Here is a 21,959-nt window from a genome sequence, read left to right as displayed (position 1 = left end):
GAGAGATGCCTGAAACAATTTGGTAGAACTGCCTTCTTCTTTTTTTTAGTCTTCTAAAGAGAACCTGGTTTAATATGATTTTTAAAAAAAGGTGTTCAGACCTTTAAGTGAACAATTAGGACAGTCTATAATATAAGATATATTACTGGGTTTTTCCAGTTGAATGCTCTACATGAAATGATAGGCTGGGAGCAGTTGCTCACACCTGTAATCTCAACACTTTGGGAGACCGAGGTGGTTGGATCACTTGAGGTCAGGAGTCCAAGACCAGCCTGACCTACATGGTGAAACCCCACCTCTACTAAAAATACAAAAAAATTAACCAAGTGTGGTGGCACACGCCTGTAGTTCCAGCTACTATGGAGGCTGAGGCAAGAGAATCACTTGAACCTGGGAGGCAAAGGTTGCAGTGAGCCAAGATCGTGCCATTGCACTCCAGCCTGGGCAACAAGAGCAAAACTCCTTCAGAAAGAAAGAAAGAGAGAGAGAGAAGAGAGGAAGCAAGGGAGGGAGGGAAAGAGAGAGAAAGAAAGAAAGAAAAAGAAAGAAAGAGAGAGAGAGAAAGAAAGAAAAAGAAAGAAAGAAAGAAAGAAAGAAAAAGAAGGAAAGAAAGAAAGAAAAGGGAAGGGAAAAGGAAAAGGAAAGGAAAGGAAGGGAAAGGAAAGGACAGGAAAGGAAAAGAAAAGAAAGAAAGAGAAAGAAAGGGAGAAAGGAAGGGAGGGAGAAAGGAAGGGAGGGAGAGAAGGAAATGCTGGTAGTGCTGTGTTCTTGGCGAAATTGTGTGCCCCAAAAATTTACATGTTGAAGTCCTAGCCCCCAGTAACCTCAGAATGTTACTGTATTTATAGATTTATAGATAGGACCTTTAAAGGGGCAATTAAGGTAAAATGAGGTCATATGGGTAGGCCCTAATCCAATATGGCTGGTGTCTTGTAAGAAGAGATTAGGACACAGACACACACAGAGGAAAGATCATGTAAGAACATAGCAAGATGGCCATCTGCAAACCAGGGCCACAGAAGAAACCAACCCTGCTGATGCCTTGATCTTGAACTTGCAGCTTCCAGAATTGTGAGAACATGAAGTTCTGTTGTTTAAGCCACCCAGTATGTGGTATTTTGTTATGGCAGTCCTAGCAGACTAATAAGCGATGTTTAATGCAATCATTCGGATCATTTAAAAATCTCTGATGGTCACTTTTCCCAGCCTAATTCATCAGGGAAAAAGAAATGGTTTAATGCATACAATTTATTTTCTACTACAGTGTACTGATGTGGTGGTGGTAAAAATGATTGAGTACCAAACATAACAAGCACAACTGTGTTAGTTATCCATTACCACATAATAAATTCTCTCAAAACTTGCTGGCCTAAAACAGTAATACATGATTATTTCACAGTTACTGTGGCTTAGCTGAGTGGTTCTGGCTCAGAGTCTCTCGGGAAGTTACACTCATAGCGTTGGTTCATTCACCTCAAGGCTTGACAGACTTAATGAGGGCTGGAGGGTCCTCTGCCAGGATGGTGCTTTCACTTGGCTGTTGGCAGGAGGCCTCAGTTCCTCACCACGTGGACCTCTTCCCAGGGCTGCATGAGTGTTCTCATGACATGGCAGAAGCTGGCTGGCTTCGACCAGAACAGGCAATTCAAGAGAGCAAGACAGAGTGTCTTGTATGACAGTTTTTGAAGCTGGGAGGTCCAAGGTCAAGGGGGCGCATCTGGTGAGAGCCTCCTGGCTGGTAGGGACTCTGTGGTGCCCTGAGGCAGCAAAGGACACCACATGGTTAGTGGGCTGAGCATGCACCGCTTCCCTCTTTCACCTCCTCCTGTCAATGCCTGGAAGCCTGAACACAGCTGAGGTGGAGCCCCCAAAGGAGGGGCTGGAGTAGACCTTACTACTCTTTACCATTGTTCTCTGCCGCACCCTACAGGGGGACTAAACTACCCACCCCACTGAACTCAGGTGCCATCATGTAACTTGTTAGGGCCAATGATGTGTAACATGTGTCACTTCCAGGCAAAAGTTTTACAGTCAAATTCTGCTTCTTCATGTTCTTTCTCTTTCCCCTCTGCCAGGTCACCAGCAATGTTCCAGAAAGTGACTGCTCTGTTGCACTGGGTCCTGATGTGAAGAAGGGAATGAAGTGGAACAAAGCCCTTAGCCAACCCACCACGGAAGTAATGTGAACAAGAAATAAGCCTTTGTTGTTTTAACCACTGTGTTTGGGGGTTATTTGTTATTGTGACATAACTTTGCCCAACCTAATAATACAGAGTCCTTGAGCAATACCCTAAACTGATTTTAATTCTAAATAAAAGCATTTACCCCACTGGCCCCTCAGAACTCTCGCCCTCCAGCCACAATTATCTCTGAGAGGGAACATCACATGTCGCCCATCAAGAAGTCCTGTTATGAGGTAGTTACCACACCACCCCGAACTGCACCAATTCCCCCACCCCCCAGCCCCCTTGCTGTCTCTCTCACAGACTCCCTCTACCTTCTCTCTGAGGGATGCTGCCCTCCTGGTCAGCACTGCAGCTTCTGCAGCAACGTCACTTCCCACCAGGCCCTGCACACCGGCGGCTGTTCAGGATTCTGGGACACAGGTAGGAAGAATACAGCACCTTTCTTTCTCTTTTTGTGTTGTCTCTGTTAGAAAGAACATGAGGCCAGTCATGGTGGCTCACGCCTATAATCCCAGCAGTTTGGGAGGCAGAGGCGGGCAGATCACCTGAGGTCAGGAGTTCAAGACCAGCCTGGCCAACATGGCGAAACCCTGTCTCTACTAAAAATACAAAAATCAGCCAGGCATGGTGGTGCACACCTGTAGTCCCAGGTATTCTACTCAGGAGGCTGAGGCAGGAGCATTGCTTAAACCTGGGAGGCGGAGGTTGTCGTTAGCGGAAATTGCGCCACTGTGCTATGGCCTGAATGACAGAGTGAGACTCCATCTCAAAAAAAAGAAGAAGAATATGAAAATGGTGCTGCTTGTGTCTTCCAGGAATTTTAGATTAATCAGCTCTTTTGTTTGTTACTTGTGGCTTTCTGGTCTCCTCGTTCCTCCCTGGGGCTGGGCCAGGAGGTGGAGCTGAGAGCTAGGTAGGAAGCCCTACTGAGAACTGCTCCCCCATCATGAGTGTGTCTGTGCCTGGCTCATTGGGCCGGACCATCTCTTCCTTTGATGAGTTCTTCCTTAAGAGGCTCTTTAGTCCCTCCTACAAATAGTATTCTAGCAAGCCTGCTCCACTGGAAGAGTCACCCATTGGTGAAGACAACTCAGGCATCAGTTATACCTCACAGATCTTCATATAGGGAGCTTACTTAACCATAAGGACCCCAGCTGCTGTGCTCTGAAATCTTTCATGACTTCAAGGCCATAGCCAAGGTCATACTTCCTATGGGCTTGCTATAGCCAACAACTCCATGCAACAGAAATACTAAGGTAGGCCTGTTCCTGGGAGATGTGGAGCTCCCCTAACAAACAACTTTGGCTCAAAGACACCCAAACAACTGTGCTGAACATTTTCACCCTCCCTTCCTCCTTTCCTTCCCTTCTTCACACAGGATCAGACTTGCTTTGTGGTCTGATGGTTCTCTCGGCTTTATTCAGAGCCTTCTGTTTTCCCTCACACAGGTGTTTCCTCCTGATAAGTCATTATACTTTTAGTGCTTACTTCACATCTGCTTCTCAAAGCACCTTAAACTAACATGCCCTGCCACAGTACTAAATATTTAGTGACAAAAGTGGAACATCTATCAGTTGACAGAAGCATCACAATATCATTAATTTGAAATTTCCCAACTAATAAAAAATTAACCAGTAATCATTGTTTTAGAAAAACAGACACTATAAATAAGATTCATTGCAACTGAATGCAGACCTTTAGTAACAGAACAAGTACAGATTAAAACAATCACAAGAAACCTGGTCCCCTCTAAAATTGGCAGAGATGAAAAAAAAATCATGATTCAGAGTTTGCACATCTTCAGGGAAATAAGCCCCTCATACATTGCTGTTGGAAGTGTAAACTGACACAACTTTTCTAGACGGTAACTCATCAACACCCATCAACCTCTTATAAAGATGTACAACTTAACTTCTAGAAATTATCTTAGGAAAATAATTAAAGCTATATGCAAATATTAATCATAAGATTGGGTAGCTTAAAATGTAGCCATGTTTATGTCATTTGGGAACTATCTGTTCATGTTCTTTGACCATTTTTTATTGTTCCCTTTCTAAATTGTAGCATTTTATAATATTCCCTCTCCCAACACCCTTTGAATAGAGCCAACCATTTGACCACAGTGTCCTGGTTGGTACCTTTAAATGAAGAAAGCCGACTGGGTGGAGACAGTGACAAAGTAGAGAGGCCCACCTAAAGGGCACAACCTCTCTGCAGGCCTGGTTGACTGTGGCCATGCAAAAATGTGACTCAGTGTAACTAGAATCTATGCATGCAAATTTTAGATGAAATTGAAGATTTTTAGGTGCTGAAAACTAATTTTTTAAAAAACAATGTTAAACTATACTCCTAAATAAAACACATTTGTGGACTATCGATTTAAGCCTAAAGTTCAATACTGTCGTTTTTGTAAGTGATCAAATAAAGTGCATTAGCAACGCAAATGGGCTGCTTGGATATTCTGTTGCAAGAAGCATAACTGACTGAGGACCCCAGCAGCTGCACTTCTGGAGCCATCCCCAAGTTCCTAGTGGGGCCACACTTCCCTTAGGCTGCCCCTAGCTGATGACTGAGCACAGTGAGGGTATTAATGAAGGTCCACTTCTTGTAAACAGGACTCCTTTAACAGGTGATTTTGGCACAAGGACTCTCCATCAGGTTGAACAGAACTTTCCTAGACTGAAACTCTTCCTACCCAATCTTGCTTCCTTCCTCCTCTCTCTCAGATATGACAGACCTGTCTCATACTCTGAAGTCTCTCCCACCTTCTCCTGCTCCTTCCCACTATCCCTCACAGTCATGTCCTAAAATCAATCATTGCACATCTAACTCCATCTTGGCATCTGCTTCTCAGAGAACCAACTAACCCATCAGGCAACAGATAACATCACTTGTCTAAGGTCACAAAACTAACTGTTAACTAAACTAAATTAAAACCCTTACTTGCCAGAATTCCTGTTTTAGTCAGCAATAACCAATATTTCATTCTAACTAACTGGAAAAATACTAGTGCTGTTAACAAAAATAAGAGAATCAGGAAAAGAAATAGGTGGGGATTGGGTAAGAAAAAATCATGAATTCCAGGAGGTGATATAATTATAATTTTGTTTTTTTATATGTCACAATGGTCTAGACACAAGAAATACTACATGGTGCTGATTGTGTAATATCCTTTGAAACTGAAGAAAAGCATTTATATAAATAATTGAATATCATTTCTGCATGTCAAAAAAGGAAACTATCTTTCTTTTTCTGGCTATTGATTTTAAAGGTATCAACAGATACAGAAATTACATTTGACAAAATCTAATACCCATTCCTGATTTAAAAACAAACAAACAAACAAAAAAACAGAAAAACCTCAACAAACTGGAAATAGAAAGGAACTTCCTCATCCTGATAAAGAACATCTGTGAAAAACCTACAGCTTTTTATGATAAAAGACTGAATGCCAGCTGTGTGCAGTGGCTCACGCCTGTAATTTCAACACTTTAGGAGGCCAAGGTGGGAGGATCACTTGAGCCCAGGAGTTTGAGGCCAGCCTGGGCAACACAGTGAAACCCACATGTAATTATCTGGGTGTGGTGGTACACACCTGTAGTCCCAGCTACTCGAGAGGCTGAGACGGGAGGATCACCTGAGCCCAGAAGTTTGAGGCTGCAGTGAGCCCTGATCATGCCACTGCACTGCAGCCTGGGCAATATAGTGAGACCCTGCTCCCTATTCCCACACACACACACAAAAACAACAAATAAGACTGAATGTTTTCCCTGCTAAGGTCAGAAATAAGACAAAAATGTCCACTCTCACTATTTCTATTCAATACTGTACTGGAGGTTCTGGCCAGTGCAATATGACAAGAAAAATATATGGCACACAGTTTGGAAAAGAATATGTATAATTTATTTTATTTACAGATAAAATGTTTACTTATGTAAAATATCCTATGATATCTACTAAAAACATAAAAGAATTAATAAATGAGTTGAGCAAGGTGGCAAAGTTCCAGAACAATACACAAATCAAATACAAATCAATTGTATCTCTATATGCTAACCATGAACAGTCAGAAATTGACATTCAAAAAATAGTAACATTTACAATAACACCAAAAGGTATAAAATTCTTAGCTATATATCTGACAAAAGCTGTGAAAGACCAGTACACTGAAAACTGTGAACATTATTGAGAAAAAGTAAAGATCTAAATAAACAGAGAGATATAATATGTTCATGGATCAAAAAACTAAATGTTAAGATGTCAGTTCTCCCTAAGTAGATCCATAGATTCTATGCAATTCCAATCAAAATCTCACTAGACTTTTTTTAGAAATTGGCAAACTGATTCTAATATTCATATGAAAGTGCAAAGAAACTAGAATAGCCAACAACATTGAAAGAGATGAACAATTTGGAGGACTAATACCAGCTAATTTTAAGACTTATTATGAAGCTATAGTAATCAAGACAATGTAGCATTGGTGTTAACATCAGCAAATAGATCAATGGGACAGAAGAGAGACTTCATAAACAGACCTTCACATATATGAACAATTGATTTTATTATAAAAGTGCAAAGGTAATTTGATGAAGAAACAATCACTTTTCAACAATTAGTTCTGGAACAATTTGATATCCATATACAAAAAACCATGAACCTAGATCTATACTTCACATTATATTTTAAAAATTAACTCAAAATGAATCAGTGACTTAAATGTAAACCTTAAAACTATAAAACTTCTAAAAGGAAACCTAGGATAAAACTTTTGTAACTCTGAGTTAGGCAAAAAATTTTAAGTTATAACACAAAAGCACAATTTATGAAAAAAGCCAAACTGATAAACATGTAAACCCTACTCTTTGAAAGACATTGTTGAGAGAATTAAAAGACAAGTCACAAACTGAGATAAAATATTTGCAAATCATATATTTGATAAAAGACTTGTAGCCAGAAAATATGCCAACAGATAATTATAATACTTAAACTTCTAATAGTTATTGAAATTTTTTAGGGATGGGCACCATGCTAAATGTTTTACGTGTTCTTGGTATTTAATCCCCACAACACTATATGTTAAGAAATGTTTGCCACACTTTACAAAAGAGAAAACTATGTCTCAGAAAAGTTGGCCTGGATTATCTCATTTAGTCCATCAGAAAAACTCAGAATAGGCTAGGTTTTACAATAACTGAAACCTACAAAACTCATTCTGGCATCACACACACACAAAAGTTTGTTTCCCTTTTACACAGAGTCAGCTGCGGATTCAAGTGACTCTCCAGAGCCACTGCCTGTCCTTCACAAGACAGAGACTTAAAGATCCAGGCATCATCTGGAACATAAAACCTCAAAAGACATGGCAGTTAGGGAAGAGAGTTGGAGATTCTCACACCTGCAATTAAATGCTCTGGCTGCAAAATTATACATGTTGCTTCCACCCATGATGCATTGGCTGGAATTGGTCACGTGGATCCACCTAACTACACGGAGATAAATATTCATCTGTGTGCTCTGAAAGAAAAGAAAGCTGGATGTGGGTGAACATCAGGCATCCCTATACAAACAGGTAATATTTAAGTTGTGTTTTATGTCACAATTTAGAAAAATTGATAGAAATTGCTTTCTTCCCCAACTAAAATGTTCTTCCTAGAAATATACAATGTTCTTTATAATTTCTTCCTGATGCTTTTATTCAGCATCTAAGAGTAGCATTTGCCAGCAAAGATCCAAGTTTCCAGGGTTTTAGAATATCCTACTCATCTTCTTAACCAATGGGGCCTGAAGACATTGGTAAATTTTGTCACGTTAAACATGAAAGGGCAATTTTGGCTTTTGTTGCCATTGCTTTTGGTGTTTTAGACATGAAGTCCTTGCCCATTGACAAATGGGATCTAATTAAACTAAAGAGCTTCTGCACAGCAAAAGAAACTACCATCAGAGTGAACAAGCAACCTACAGAATGGGAGAAAAATTTTGCAATCTACTCATCTGACAAAGGGCTAATATCCAGAATCTACAATGAACTCAAACAAATTTACAAGAAAAAAACAAACAACCCCATCAAAAAGTAGGTGACGGATATGAACAGACACTTCTCAAAAGAAGACATTTATGCAGCCAACAGACACATGAAAACATGCTCATCATCACCGGCCATCAGAGAAATGCAAATCAAAACCACAATGAGGTACCATCTCACACCAGTTAGAATGGCAATCATTAAAAAGTCAGGAAACAACAGGTGCTGGAGAGGATGTGGAGAAATAGGAACACTTTTACACTGTTGGTGGGACTGTAAACTGGTTCAACCATTGTGGAAGACAGTGTGGCAATTCCTCAGGGATCTAGAACTAGAAATACCATTTGACCCAGCCATCCCATTACTGAGTATATACCCAAAGGATTATAAATCATGCTGCTATAAAGACACATGCACATGTATGTTTATTGTGGCACTATTCACAATAGCAAAGACCTGGAACCAACCCAAATGTCCAACAATGATAGACTGGATTAAGAAAATGTGGCACATATACACCATGGAATACTATGCAGCCATAAAAAATGATGAGTTCATGTCCTTTGCAGGGACATGGATGAAGCTGAAAACCATCATTCTCAGCAAACTATCACAAGGACAAAAAACCAAACATCACATGTTCTCACTCATAGGTGGGAATTGAACAATGAGAACACCTGGACACAGGAAGGGGGACATCACACACCGGGGCCTGTTGTGGGGTAGGGGGAGTGGGGAGGGATAGCATTAGGAGATATACCTAATGTTAAATGACGAGTTAATGGGTGCAGCACACCAACATGGCACATGTATACATATGTAACAAACCTGCACATTGTGCACATGTACCCTAGAACTTAAAGTATAATAATGAAAAAAAATTTAAAAAAAAAAAATGAAAGGGCAAAGAGAGAACAGTGACTGCCACTGTTAATGTATTTGGCTCTTGCAAAAATGTAACATAGCTGTATTAGTCCATTTTCACACTGCTATAAAGAACTGAGACTGGGTTATTTAAAAAGAAAATGAGGTTTAATTGACTCACAGTTCCACATGACTGGGGAAGCCTCAGGAAACTTACAGTCGTGGTGGAAGATGAAGGAGAAAGAAAGCACATCTTACATGGTGGCAGGAAAGAGAGCGTGGGCAAAGGGGGAAGTACCACACTTTAAAACCACCAGACCTTGTGAAATCTTGTGAGTGAGTGGTCTCACTCACCATTACGAGAACAGCAAGGGGAAAATCCGCCCTGTGATCCAATCACTTCCCACCAGGCCCCTCCTTCAACACATGGGGATAACAACTCAAGATGAGATTTGGATGGGGACACAGAGCCAAACCATATCAATAGCCCATGCTCCTATTATCACCAGACTCATCTAGAGACAAAGAGAAGTAAAACACAAGATTACAGGATGAGTCACCCATTGAACGTCCATACATCTTCTTGGTATGCAGGCTAACTAAGAGCTAAAGGTATTTTCTTGGTCAACTTAGTGAAGTAAATGGTCAGTTAAGCAAAGTAATTAGATTTCTATTCAGAAGAATTTTGATTTCCAAACAGGAACATCATATAGAGAGTTTGTCAAGCTTACTTGATCTTGAAACAGTCTTAATATCTTGAGAAACTCTAATGTTTGGCACAACACAACTCAGGAAACCTTGCCCTGGAGAGATTAAATTGAGATGTCGCTTCTCATACATGGTCTCTCCCTCACACCTATTCAATGCCATCATGGGCTAAGAGCTGAAATCTCTGGCTGGTTTCATGAAGTTACATCTCCCTACCTGCTTCCAAGTTGTTTTCCTGGATACCAACCTTTCCTTTCCCCTTAGTTCCCAGCTGATTGGTCCAGCCTGGATCATCTCCATCTCTGCATAGGAGCCACTGAGCTGGCTTGTTTCGCACCATGTAGTCAAATACTCATTCAGAAGGAGCTCAGAAGTATTCTAAACAGTGCTGGTCTCCAGGCCGAACTACCGCCAAGCCACAGGCAGTCTCCTTATAGCAAAGCTCTTAAAGCTATTCCTGGATAAATGTTCCAAAATCATTTTACACTGGGCTGAAGGTTAAAAATAGAATGTGCCCATGGATAAACAGGCCATTTATGAGACTAATTAACAAATACATTTCAAACCTCAGAGCTACGCTCCAAAGGCAACTCACAACTCCGATAACCCACCCCAACCTTCTTCACCAGCCAATTGTATGTTTCCAGTGGCAACAACCTGACAAGCCTGGAGCAGTGCTGACAAGAGAGATTATCAGAGAAGTTCCTCTAACAGAGAATGTGTCTCCATCCATTAGATGAGTTGGGCTTATCAGAACCCAAAACTTATCAGTAGAGCTTACAATCTCTATTAACCGTCATCTATAGACCTAACACTACTTGCCTTCAAAGCACCATTGTTGGCCAACGCAGTGGCTCACACCTGTAATCCCAGCACTTTGGGGAGGCAGGTGGATCACTGGAGGTCAGGTGTTTGAGACCAGCCTGGCCAACATGGCAAAACCCCATCTCTACTAAAAATACAAAAAAAAAAAAAAATAGCAGTTACGGTGGTGGGTGCCTGTAGTCCCAGCTACTCTGGAGGCTGAAGTACAAGAATTGCTTGAAACCAGGAGCTGGAGGTTGCAGTGAGCTGAGATTGCACCACTGCACTCCAGCCTGGGTAACAGAGCAAGACTCTGTCTCAAAAAAAAAAACAAAAAACCACCACTACAACAACAAAAACCTAAAACACCATTGTTTAATAAATTTCTTGGGACACAATATTTTCTTTTTTTTTTTTTTTGAGAAGAAGTCTCCCTCTGTCGCCCAGGCTGGAGTGCAGTGGTGTGATCTCTGCTCACTGCAACCTCCGCCTCCTGGGTTCAAGTGATTCTCCTGCCTCAGCCTCCTGAGTAGCTGGGATTACAGGTGCGTGCCACCACACCTGGCTAAGTTTTGTATTTTTAGTAGAGACAGGTTTCACCATTTTGGTCAGGCTGGTCTCGAACTCCTGACCTCGTGATCTGCCTGCCTCAGCCTCCCAAAGTGCTGGGATTACAGGCATGAGCCACCGTGCCTGGCCAGGACACAATATTTTTAATTTTTGTTTTTGTTTGAGACAGGGTCTCATTCTGTTGCCCAGGCTGGAGTGCAGTGGTGCAATCATAGCTCACTGCAACCTCCAACTCCACTCAAGCAGTCCTCTGGCCATGGCCTCCCAAAGTGCTGAGATTATAGGTGTGAGCCACTATACCTGGCCTGTATTTTACAATTTGAATATAGACTTTCTAGAAATATTTCACTGTGAAAGAGCATGACTATTAAGGGCCCACAATTGCTCCAGAGTGGAAATGCAATTCAGATTCTTAAGCCATAAATATTAGGGTAAGTCTTTCATCTGGTATGCTTATACTGACATTCACAAGGAAAAGCAGAAATACAGTATTTGGGTTATAATTTTGTCTAAGGTGGCTGCACAGCTGAAGACTAGCAATGTAGACCAATGTCCTCACCCCTAACCTGGGAAAATGACAAGCCTCTGTACCTCCGTCTTCTAATCCACAAAACAGAGAGCATCGCAAGCACTCCAACCACCTTACAGGTTCTACACAGAAGAATCATACACAGGTCGGTCAAGTTTATCTATGATTCCCCAGCCCCCATGAGTTGTCCCAAACACAAAGTTTTTATTTGTTTGAAAGCTTTGCTAATGAGGCCAGGTACAGTGGCTCACACCTGTAATGCCAGCACTTTGGGAGGCCGAGCCGCATGGATCACTTAAGGTCGGAAGTTGGAGACCAGCCTGGCCAACACAGCAAAACTCTGTCTGCTAAAAATACAAAAAATTAGCCTGTTGTGGGGTGCGTGCCTGTAATCCCAGCTACTGGGGAGGCTGAAGCATGAGAATCACTTGAACCTGGGAGGCAGAAGCTACAGTGAGCCGAGATCACGCCACTCACTGCACTCCAGCCTGAGAAACAGTAAGACTCTGTCCCCACCCGCCCCAAAAAAAAAAAAGAAGAAGAAGAAAATAAAATAAAAAAAGCTTTGCTAATGAGGGAGAATAGTGAAAGTTAAAACGGAAGGAAGTTATAAATAATAATAATAAATAATAAAAATAATAAAATAATAAAAATGATTTAAAAACATCATACTTATTTCCCTATCTTACCCAGAAGAATAAAATATTTAATTACTAATTTAACACCCAGACTGAGATATGTGGCTCTGAAAAGACAGCAGGCGCATGCAAAGTCTCATTTGTTAATGAAACAGCATCTAGCAAGGGTGCCACCGTGGAATTAAAGGTCCAGGGATGCTTACCTTCTGGCTGGTGTCTGAGCTGCAGAAAAGAATCTCTGTATCTCCAAAAAGAAAAAAAAAAGAGTTATAAAAATAAAGTCACCATTACAAGAGGGCTGAACGAATATCCTGGTCGGGTACCTGCCTCTGGCTCCGAATAAAAGAATGCAATATATATCCCAGCAGTAGAAACATCTCCACAGTGCTGGCTTGGGCCCTCTCTCCCATTACAAGTGATTATGACTACCCTCCACTTCACAGCTGCCCCAGTCCCACCCACCACACTCACACTCACACTCATACTCACACTTTCTATTCCAAAAGACCTGAGCAGGGCAGTCATTAGACCAACCAATATTCAGAAATAGCTTCAAAATCAAGTTTAATATCTTTTTCCTTGGATCCCCCTGGCACAGCTAGATAAAATACCTTATACGGATATGGAGGTGCCTGGAGAGAGCAGAACTTTCATATTTGGGTGATGATAGGTGCAGTATTAAATTAAAAAAAACAACAATCCAGATGGTTCAGCTAATAGAGTCACAGCAGTAAGCCCATATCATACCAGAGGGGACTAAGATTACTAAGAGAGAAGTAAAATGCCTCAGGATTAAGCAAAACTCTAGTTGTTTTGTTCTGCTAGGAAAATCTCAATGGAGCTGCATGTTTTAACTTCAAAAATTACTCAACAAAAACAAGTAAGGATGAAGGGAGAGAGAGTGGGCAGAGAGGGAGAGAGGCAGAATTTGATCACAAAAAGAGTTGGAAAAATAGTTGAAGATAGTTGCACAGAATTAGAGGCACAGGACCCATTTTTCTACCTACTAATGAAGTGCCGTTATTACCCATATATATTCAGCAATGCCAGAGAATTTGCCAATATTTTGGATAATAACAAAAGGGTGTCCCATCTTTCTCACTCTCTATCACGGTGGAAATTAGAAAGTTTATGTGGTGTTCTAAATCATCACTTAATTTTTAATCAAGGTATGTTTACAATATAAAGTTTGTTCATAAGCAGTATAAATGGGGTTTGATTCTCACAAAGAAAATGGCAATTAATCCTTAAGTCTCTTTTGCTTACATAGGTGAGAACTAAGAGTGATTTTTGCATTTTGCATGCTAGCTTCACACCTCACTTTGTTATTTTCCTGTTCTCATTTTGTAAGCCCCGATTCCAATTGCTTTTTCTTTTTTTTTTTTTTTTTTCACACTTTTTTACATGAAGTAGAGAGAGGATCTCACTCTGGTGCCCAGGCTGGTCTTGGACTCCTGGGCTCAAGCAATCCATCCACCTCAGCCTCCCAAAGTGCTAGGATTACAGGCATGAGCCACCAAGCCTGGCCTCTAATTGCTTTTTCTAGTAGTATACATTGTGTTTAATTTTGTTCACCACATTTAAAATAATTTTTAAAGGCTTAAACCATATGGCTTATATTTAGCTGAGGCTTAAAACATATTGCTAAATCCCTTTTGGTTAACATTTGTTACATTCCAGAATCATACAATGAGTGTCCATTTGTGATATCACAGATAAAATCAACTGCCAGGGGAAGTTAAACTATAATAGCGGTGCTCAAAGTGTGGCCCCGAACTAGCAGCTCAGCCTCACTTGAAGATTTATTACAAATGCAAATTATCAGGTCCCACCCCGGACCTACTGCTTCAGTTTTTTATCTCTGCATAACAGGTTACCACGAAACACACACATGCATTATCTCACAGTTTCCATGGATCAGGAGTCAGGACACAGTTACTGGATCCTCTACTTGGAATGTCCTCAGGCTGAAATCAAGGTAGGGCTGCAATCTCCCTAGAGGCTTCAGGTTCCATATTCCCTGGTCATGGGAAAAACTTAGCTCCTTGTGGTTATAGGACTGAGGTCCTCACTTTCTTGCTGGCTGGCAGCCAGGGCCTATTCTCAGCTCCTAGCAGCCACCTGCCACTCCCTGTCACGTGGTCTTCTTCCTAATCTGGCCGTTTGCTCCTTCAAGGCCAGTAGGAGGTTTTTCCTGTTCTGAATCTCTCCACTCTGCTAAGATGGAGCCATAAAGTAATGTAACGTAACTTAACATAATGCTGATGCTGTTATCACCTTTGTCATATAACCTAATCAAGAAAGTGACGTCCCATCCCATTCCCAGGTCCTGCCCACCCTCAGGAGAGGAGACCACACTGGGTGTGTACACCAGAGGGTAGGAATCTTGGGGGCCATCTCAGAACTCTACCTGCCACACCTACTGAATTCGAGTGACCAATCAGAGATCCCAGATGATTTCCCCGTTCCTTCCAATCCTTCAGCAGAGACTGAGAAACTGAGGGATACAGAATCATTTAAAGATTCGGTCAAATGAATGCTCACTTAGTGCTTCCAAAGAAACTTCTCCCCCAAAAAATATTCAGCCACCTTGAGTTTATGGGTACATCCTGCTCTGTGTGGGAATTCAGCCCTCCCACCCTGACAGCTGAAAGACCAGATCAATCAAGGGGTTAATTATACAGATCATTTTCCTGGCTCCCACAGGCATAAAGGTTATAGATGGCTGCATATTTATGCAGCCGCTGTTAAAAATTCAACCGCAGCATTTATTTCAATGAACTTCTTTGACTACATGTTCAACAGATGCACTGAGGGACTACATAAAACATTATCTCTATTAGTTCAAATTTTCTGACTCCTTAAAAGCTTCTGGTAACTGAAGGAAAAATGCATCTGTAATATGTCCCTTGCCATTACAAATACATTCATTAAAATACAAACAGTTTGACAATACTAAGTGAGCATTAAGCACGTGTGTGCATGTGCGAGCCTGCTCTGGCTCACACACGCACGCACGCGCACACACACGCACAGACAACAGCTTGAATGTGGCAATTTTTAAATAGCACATTATGTTTAAGACTTTACAGTTATTAACAGAACCAGAGAATACATCTATCAAACTATCAAAATGCCATTTTAAATTGTAATGATCCCTTTAATGTCTTCGATGTTTTCTAAGAACACTTTAATTCCACATGCGTGGTGCCACCTGTGCCGTCCCCTGAGAACAGTAACTGCTTCCACTCTACAGGACTCTGTGCAGACAGAAGTGAGGCATGAGTTCCTGGGAGTCCTTGGGATCCCCCTGCCCAATTTCCAGCCCCAGATCTCATCCCAGATAGTGGGAGTTTATAGAACAATATTAATTCATATGGGTTGGTGCCACTCGAAATCTTTCCCAAAATCTACTCTGGGAGAAGTGCCCACAAAGATCAAGGCTCTTGTCAGAGAGGTTACTGACACAGAAGGAAGTTGCCTTTGAAAGGAGAATAAAAGACATTCGTTTCAACACTGTCTGCAGCAGCTTTGCCAAGACACCACACAAAGTCCAGATCACCTCACCTCTTCCGGAGTGCCTATGCTACCACACCCTGGCTATTTAACCCAATAGACTTAGAGAGGGCAGCTGATCACAACCACTTCAGGATGACATACTCAGAGTGCTTTTCTAGCCCTGCCACCCTAGTGCAATGCTGTCTCTTTGTAACCAACAAATAGTAAGTTGCCTCAAAGGGAACCATTGTGCAAAAGTGTGAAAGGACTGGCTGCTAAAATAATAACCTGGCAGACACGACCACCATGAGGGAAACGGCTTTGCCTACGGTGCATTCACCATGTGGTATGTGTACTTCTACTCATTGGAATTGAGCTGGCGTTGTCCAGTCATTCTGCTCCTCATAATAAACAAAGAATGCCAGGGGCTCTCCAGACCCAAAGAGAAGAGCTTGCAAGCTCAGTTCCAATGAGTAGAAGTACACATACCACATGGTGAATGCAAAGTCCCCTGTCCATTAGAAAGACTGGACCTGAGGACAGGAAGTAAGGGGCTGTCAATATAGGCAAGTCATCCCTCTTTCCCAGTGCTAAGGTGGGGGCAACACCTGCCTTGCATTACATTCATTTTGCTGCTGAGAAACTGACACCCAAACCGTTTACACCACAGCACATCGGCAGCGACACCAAGACTCACGCTTGGTCTCCTAATACCATGTTCATTTTTCCATGCGATTTTCCCATCTTAAACCTATTTATACTTCAGTCTAGATGAGCCCATGTTTATAGAATTCTTTTGAGGGCTTGAATAAATGAAAACCTAGAAATGTGGAGTATGTTTTCCTGTAGAATCACTGGCTATCTGTGGGAAGAAGAGCTATTCTTTAACAATTTTTTTTTCTCAGACAGGGTCTCGCTTTGTCACTTAGGCCAGAGTGCAGTGACATGGTCATAGCTCGCTGCAGCCTCAAACTCCTGGACTCAAGCGATTTTCCTGCCTCAACCTCCTGAGTAGCTAGGACTACAGGTGTGTGCCACCATGTCCAGATAATTTTTGCATATTTTTTTTCGAGAGACAGAGTCTCACTATGTTCGTTGCTCCTGGCCTCAAGTGATTCTCCCACCTCAGCCTCCCAAAGCGCTGAGATTACAGGCATGAGCCATTACACCCAGCCTCATCACCACATTTCCAACCTCAGGATCAACTCTTGAAAAAATAATAATACCCCTTCTTTGATCTCACTGTTCTTACAGGCTGAATGAATTCCATTTAGCAGCAAAATGTCTTAAACAATGGTTTCACATGAGAATGTTGAAATAAATGAAACAAACACAGAAGGCCTAGGAGGAGAAAGCCTCTCCTGGTTGGCCAAGGAATGACCTGATCTCCAGGTTACATGAAGCAAAATGCTTAGAACTAAGCCAGAGGCATTGGGACACTTAGCCATTCCCACTGCCTTCTTCACTCCCTTGTGTCATGGAGGTCCTTGAAATAAGGAGGGAATGGAGTGGGGACAGAAGGGATAAATTGCTTCATTCTAAGCCCACAATGCAATTCCTGGTGCTACTGTAATTGGAATACTGCACTCAGGAGTTTCCATGATCAGCCTCCCTAAGACAGCAGAAAAATTCCATAAACAGGAAATGGCAGCAACATCTCGCTCTATGTGGATGTCTGCGTCAGACCGGCTTAGACTGGCTGGTGGATTGCTGACATAGGTGAATTACTTGGCCCAAATCTTGTATCACAAACGGCCCTTAGTGATGCATATTGCAAGAGATTTGTGTAAATTGAGCACGATACTTAGCTATTGGTCTGCTCTTTTAGTAGACTGGACTTTCAGAAAAGAAAGAGCTGATGGTAGAAATTTCAGGCATTTTTTAAACATCTTTTCTTTCTCAATCTACCTCCAAAAGTCGCTTTCCATAGAGCCTCCCTCTCAATGTCCCAGTAACTCTGCCCAAGGAAGCAGCCTCCCCTGTGCCTGACTCCTTGCAGGAACTGTTGCCATTCTTTAATTTGGCAGCTTCTGTTTCTCAGGCTCCCGGGGTTTTACATTTACTTGCAGCGAGGCTTTTTACTTCACTTCCTGCTCTTTCTCCTGCTATCCCCTTAGAAACCCGGTGGAAAGATTTTATTTTTATTGTTATATCTATGGTCTCCATTCTAAGATTTTATTCTCCTGGTAACAGCCGGAGAGAAAAACACTTATGAGCACATTGGAAATGTCTAGGAAAGGGGAAGTGCATTAAATAATAAACCCCAAACTGGTGGGAAGGATTTTGCACCGTCTACTCCCGAGGCAAGGAATTTCGGCAGATGTTTTCTCATTTGGCTACCTTTGTCCAATCTCCATTCCTGAATACCTACAAAGATGAGAGCAAGACTAAACGCATTCCAAAAAGCAATTTCATGTGATATTTGTTTTCACTTTTCTTTAGAAAAACCATGGGGTCTTTTGTTCACTTGAGACCTCAGTAAGGTTACTGTGTCTGTCATACCTTTAGGGAGTTCAACTTTCCAGGGAGGGAAACTAGACAATGTGACAGGCTCAATCCTAGCATCTGTTCGTAACAGGGCATAGGAAGGCAAATGCTTGTCCTTCCTTCCTGTAACACAGCCATTAAGCCAGGAGCTTCGCCCTTCCCGGCCCTCAGGTCAGAGGACCAAATACCGTAGCCGTTTCCAAGTTCAGTCCTTTAGCGCCACCTGGTGCTAACTACTCTATCACGCTTTTATCCAATAACTTACCTTTGTAAATTTCCTTTCAAGAGTTCTGGCGGGTGCGGTGGCTCACGCTTGTAATCCCAGCACTTTGTGAGGGGTCAGGAGTTCGAGACCAGCTTGACCAATATGGTGAAACCCTGTCTCTACTAAAAATACAAAAATTAGCCGAGCGTGGTGGCACGCTCCTGTAATCCCAGCTACCCAGGAGGCTGAGGCAGGAGAAGCACTTGAACCCAGAAGGCGGAGGTTGCAGTGAGCCGAGATCATGCCACTGCACTCCAGCCTGGGTAATAGAGCAAGACTTTGTCTCAAAAAAAAAAAAAAAGAAAAAGTCCTAACGACACAAATGTTTGATTTTAACACAGTGCCAAGTTCACATACGTAGGCAAAGTCCAGATTAAAGGACAATTTTAGCATTGCGTTCATTTAGTGAATCACAGGGCCTTGGCACACAGCAAACATGAGAGCAATCTTAGTTATTTCTATTGTCATGGCTGTTGTTACCAAAAGAATTCAAAAGAGGGGAATTTAGGAAAATTTATAGGGTTTAAGATATAGTAGCTTTTTCAAAATATCAATGAAGTGCCCTTTATGAGGCACAAGTAATATTTCCTTGAAAATCTAATAAATGTAGTGTTACTTATTAAAGAGATTCTACCTTGAGTAATTAAACTGCTTGAAGAAAGGCAAGATTTCTCAACTTGAACTTTATCCATAACTCAGGGTTAACCAATATGCCAAGTTTGTTTCTTTTTATATTTTAGAGTATTCCTGCCAGACATGGTGGCTCACGCCTGTAACCCCAGCACTTTGGGAGGCCAAGGCAGGCGGATCACGAGGTCAGGAGTTCGAGACCAGCCTGGCCAACATGGTGAAACCCCGTTTCTACTAAAAATACAAAAATTAGCCAGGCGTGGTGGGGCGCGCCTGTAATCCCAGCTACTCTGGAGGCTGAAGCAGGAGAATCACTTGCACCCGGAGGCAGAGGTTGCAGTGAGCCAAGATCGCACCACTGCACTCCAGCCTGGGTGACAGAGCAAGACTCTGTCTCAAAAAACAAAAAAAAATAGAATATTCCTATAAGACAGTCAATGCCCATCCTTCCCTGAGAAAACACAATAAATAACTTTTTATTGTTTCATAATTATCTAGGTGCCTTGAAGTTATCATTCTGAAAATAAAAGTATATAGTCTGAAGGGGTGCACCTATTCAAGATGTATTTGTTTTATCATTATACTTGTTCCTAAAATTAAATGAAGCGAAACATTTCTAAATTAAAGCCAAACTATGCTACACAGGAATGGACTTTGTAAGTGAATCCATATTTGTAAACTCTCACCCATAATCAGTCCCAAGAACTCCAGGCCTGAGAGAAATTACTGAAGGCTCTGATCTGAACTAACCACTGTGAAAATAGGAAAAACTCGAAAAATAGGTTCTTCAGTGGTGTGTAGTTCCAAATGGAGCAGGAAAACTAAGAGGGGATTGGTTAAACAAATATGATTATAATCAAAATAACTTTTTAAGCACTTACTATTTGCCCAGCATTGTCCTCAATGTTTCACATGCGTCACTTTATTTAATCTTCACAACTTCATGAGGCTGTTACAATGCCTGATCCTTGCTGCAAATTAGCTCATACACGATTAGTAAACAAGGGAGTGATGTTTATAACACATCTTGTAGTTCATATTTGATTCTTCCCAGTACATTAATGTTTTAAAATGATCTCATGGCCGGGCGCAGTGTCTCATGCCTGTAATCCCAGCATTTTGGGAGGTTGAGGCAGGTGGATCACCTGAGGTCAGGAGTTCAAGACCAGCCTGGCCAACATGGTGAAACCCTGTCTCTACTTAATAAAAAAAAATTAGCCAAGTGTGCTGGTGGTCACCTGTAATCCCAGCCACTCGAGAGGCTGAGGCAGGAGAATCGCTGGAACCCAGGAGGCGGAGGTTGTAGTGAGCCGAGATTGCGCTACTGCACTCCAGCCTGGGCAACAAGAGCAAAACTCCGTCTCAGAAAAAAAAAGAAAAAAAAAAGATCTCACAAGTTTTCTCACAATGAAAGAAGAGGAGGCATGATAATAAATGAAGGCTTTAAAAAAATTAAAAGTGCATCAAAGTACTTTTTCTTAGTGCAAGTAAAGGCTGGTTTAAAGACTTCAAGAACCACTAGGTCATGGCCAGGCATGGTGGCTCATGCCTGTAATCCCAGCATTTTGGGAGGCTGAGGCGGGCAGATCACTTGAGCCCAGGAGTTTGAGACCAGCCTGGCCAACAAGGCAAGACCCTGTCTCTACTAAAAATACAAAAATTAGCTGGTGGTGGTGGTGCACGCCTGTGGTCTTAGCTCTTTGGGAGGCTGAGGTGGGAAGATGGCTTGAGCCCAGCAGATTGAGGCTGCGGTGAACTCTGATGATGTCACTCCAGCCTAGGTGACAGTGAAACCGTTTCAAAAAAAAAAGAAGGAAGGGAAGGGAGGGAAGGGAAGGGATGGGGACGAAGAAAGAAAGAAAAGAAAAGAGAAAGAGGGGGCAGGGAGGGAGGAAGGAAGGAAAAGAGAACCACTGAGTTTTGTTATGTATATCCATTCGGCAAAGCTACAAGTGTTGATGAAAGAGCTGTGAAAAAGTTAGCTTCCTTATTAAAGTGGTAGATTAGTAATGATTAGAAGCATGCCCTCCAGCACCTTCAACTGAGGCACAAGCCCAGTGGTGAAGGCTGCAAAGGGTTGATTGCCTGAGATTTCAGCTGCCAATTCCTGCATAGAACCATGCAAGTACTTTCATTAGGATTGTTACTGTTTCTGTGAGTACTCTGATTACACAGTTCCACAGGTTTCGTGTGGTTTTCCCAGCACTACTTTTCCCATTGGCCTTGTTATTTTTAGTGCATGATGTTGCAGAACACATTTTTTTTTAATTATACTTTAAGTTCTAGGGTACATGTGCACAACGTGCAGGTTTGTTACATAGGTATACATGTGCCATGTTAGTTTGCTGTACCCATTAACTCGTCATTTACATTGGGTATTTCTCCTAATGCTATCCCTCCCCCAGCCCCCCACCACATGACAGGCCCCAGTGTGTGATGTTCCCCTCCCTTGTGTCCAAATGTTCTCATTGTTCAGTTCCCACCTATGAGTGAGAACATGCAGTGTTTGGTTTTCTGTCCTTGTGATAGTTTGCTGAGAATGATGGTTTCCAGCTTCATCCATGTCCCTGCAAAGGACATGAACTCATCCTTTTTTATGGCTGCATAGTATTCCATGGTGTATATGTGCCACATTTTCTTAATCCAGTCTATCATTGATGGGCATTTGAGTTGGTTCCAAGTCTTTGCTATTGTCAACAGTGCCGCAAAAAACATATGTGTGCATGTGTCTTTATAGTAGCATGATTTATAATCCTTT

General features: G+C 41.9%; 1 long non-coding RNA gene across 1 annotated transcript in view; it reads right to left on the bottom strand.

The window, feature by feature from the left end:
- The window catches only part of LOC129060664 (uncharacterized), an 89,722-nt gene extending 68,129 nt beyond the window's left edge, over positions 1-21,593 (bottom strand). The window contains exons 1-2 of the long non-coding RNA XR_010140734.1: positions 20,083-21,593; positions 12,525-12,565 (exon numbers count right to left, since the gene is read on the bottom strand). This is a non-coding gene — a long non-coding RNA (uncharacterized LOC129060664). The remainder of the gene's footprint in view (positions 1-12,524; positions 12,566-20,082) is intronic.
- Between the last annotated feature and the right edge of the window lie 366 nt (positions 21,594-21,959).

This window comes from Pongo abelii, chromosome 6, assembly GCF_028885655.2.
Source record: "Pongo abelii isolate AG06213 chromosome 6, NHGRI_mPonAbe1-v2.0_pri, whole genome shotgun sequence".
Taxonomy (NCBI): domain Eukaryota; kingdom Metazoa; phylum Chordata; class Mammalia; order Primates; family Hominidae; genus Pongo; species Pongo abelii.
Note: the sequence above shows the minus strand (reverse complement) of the source record. Positions and strands in the feature narration are given on the sequence as shown.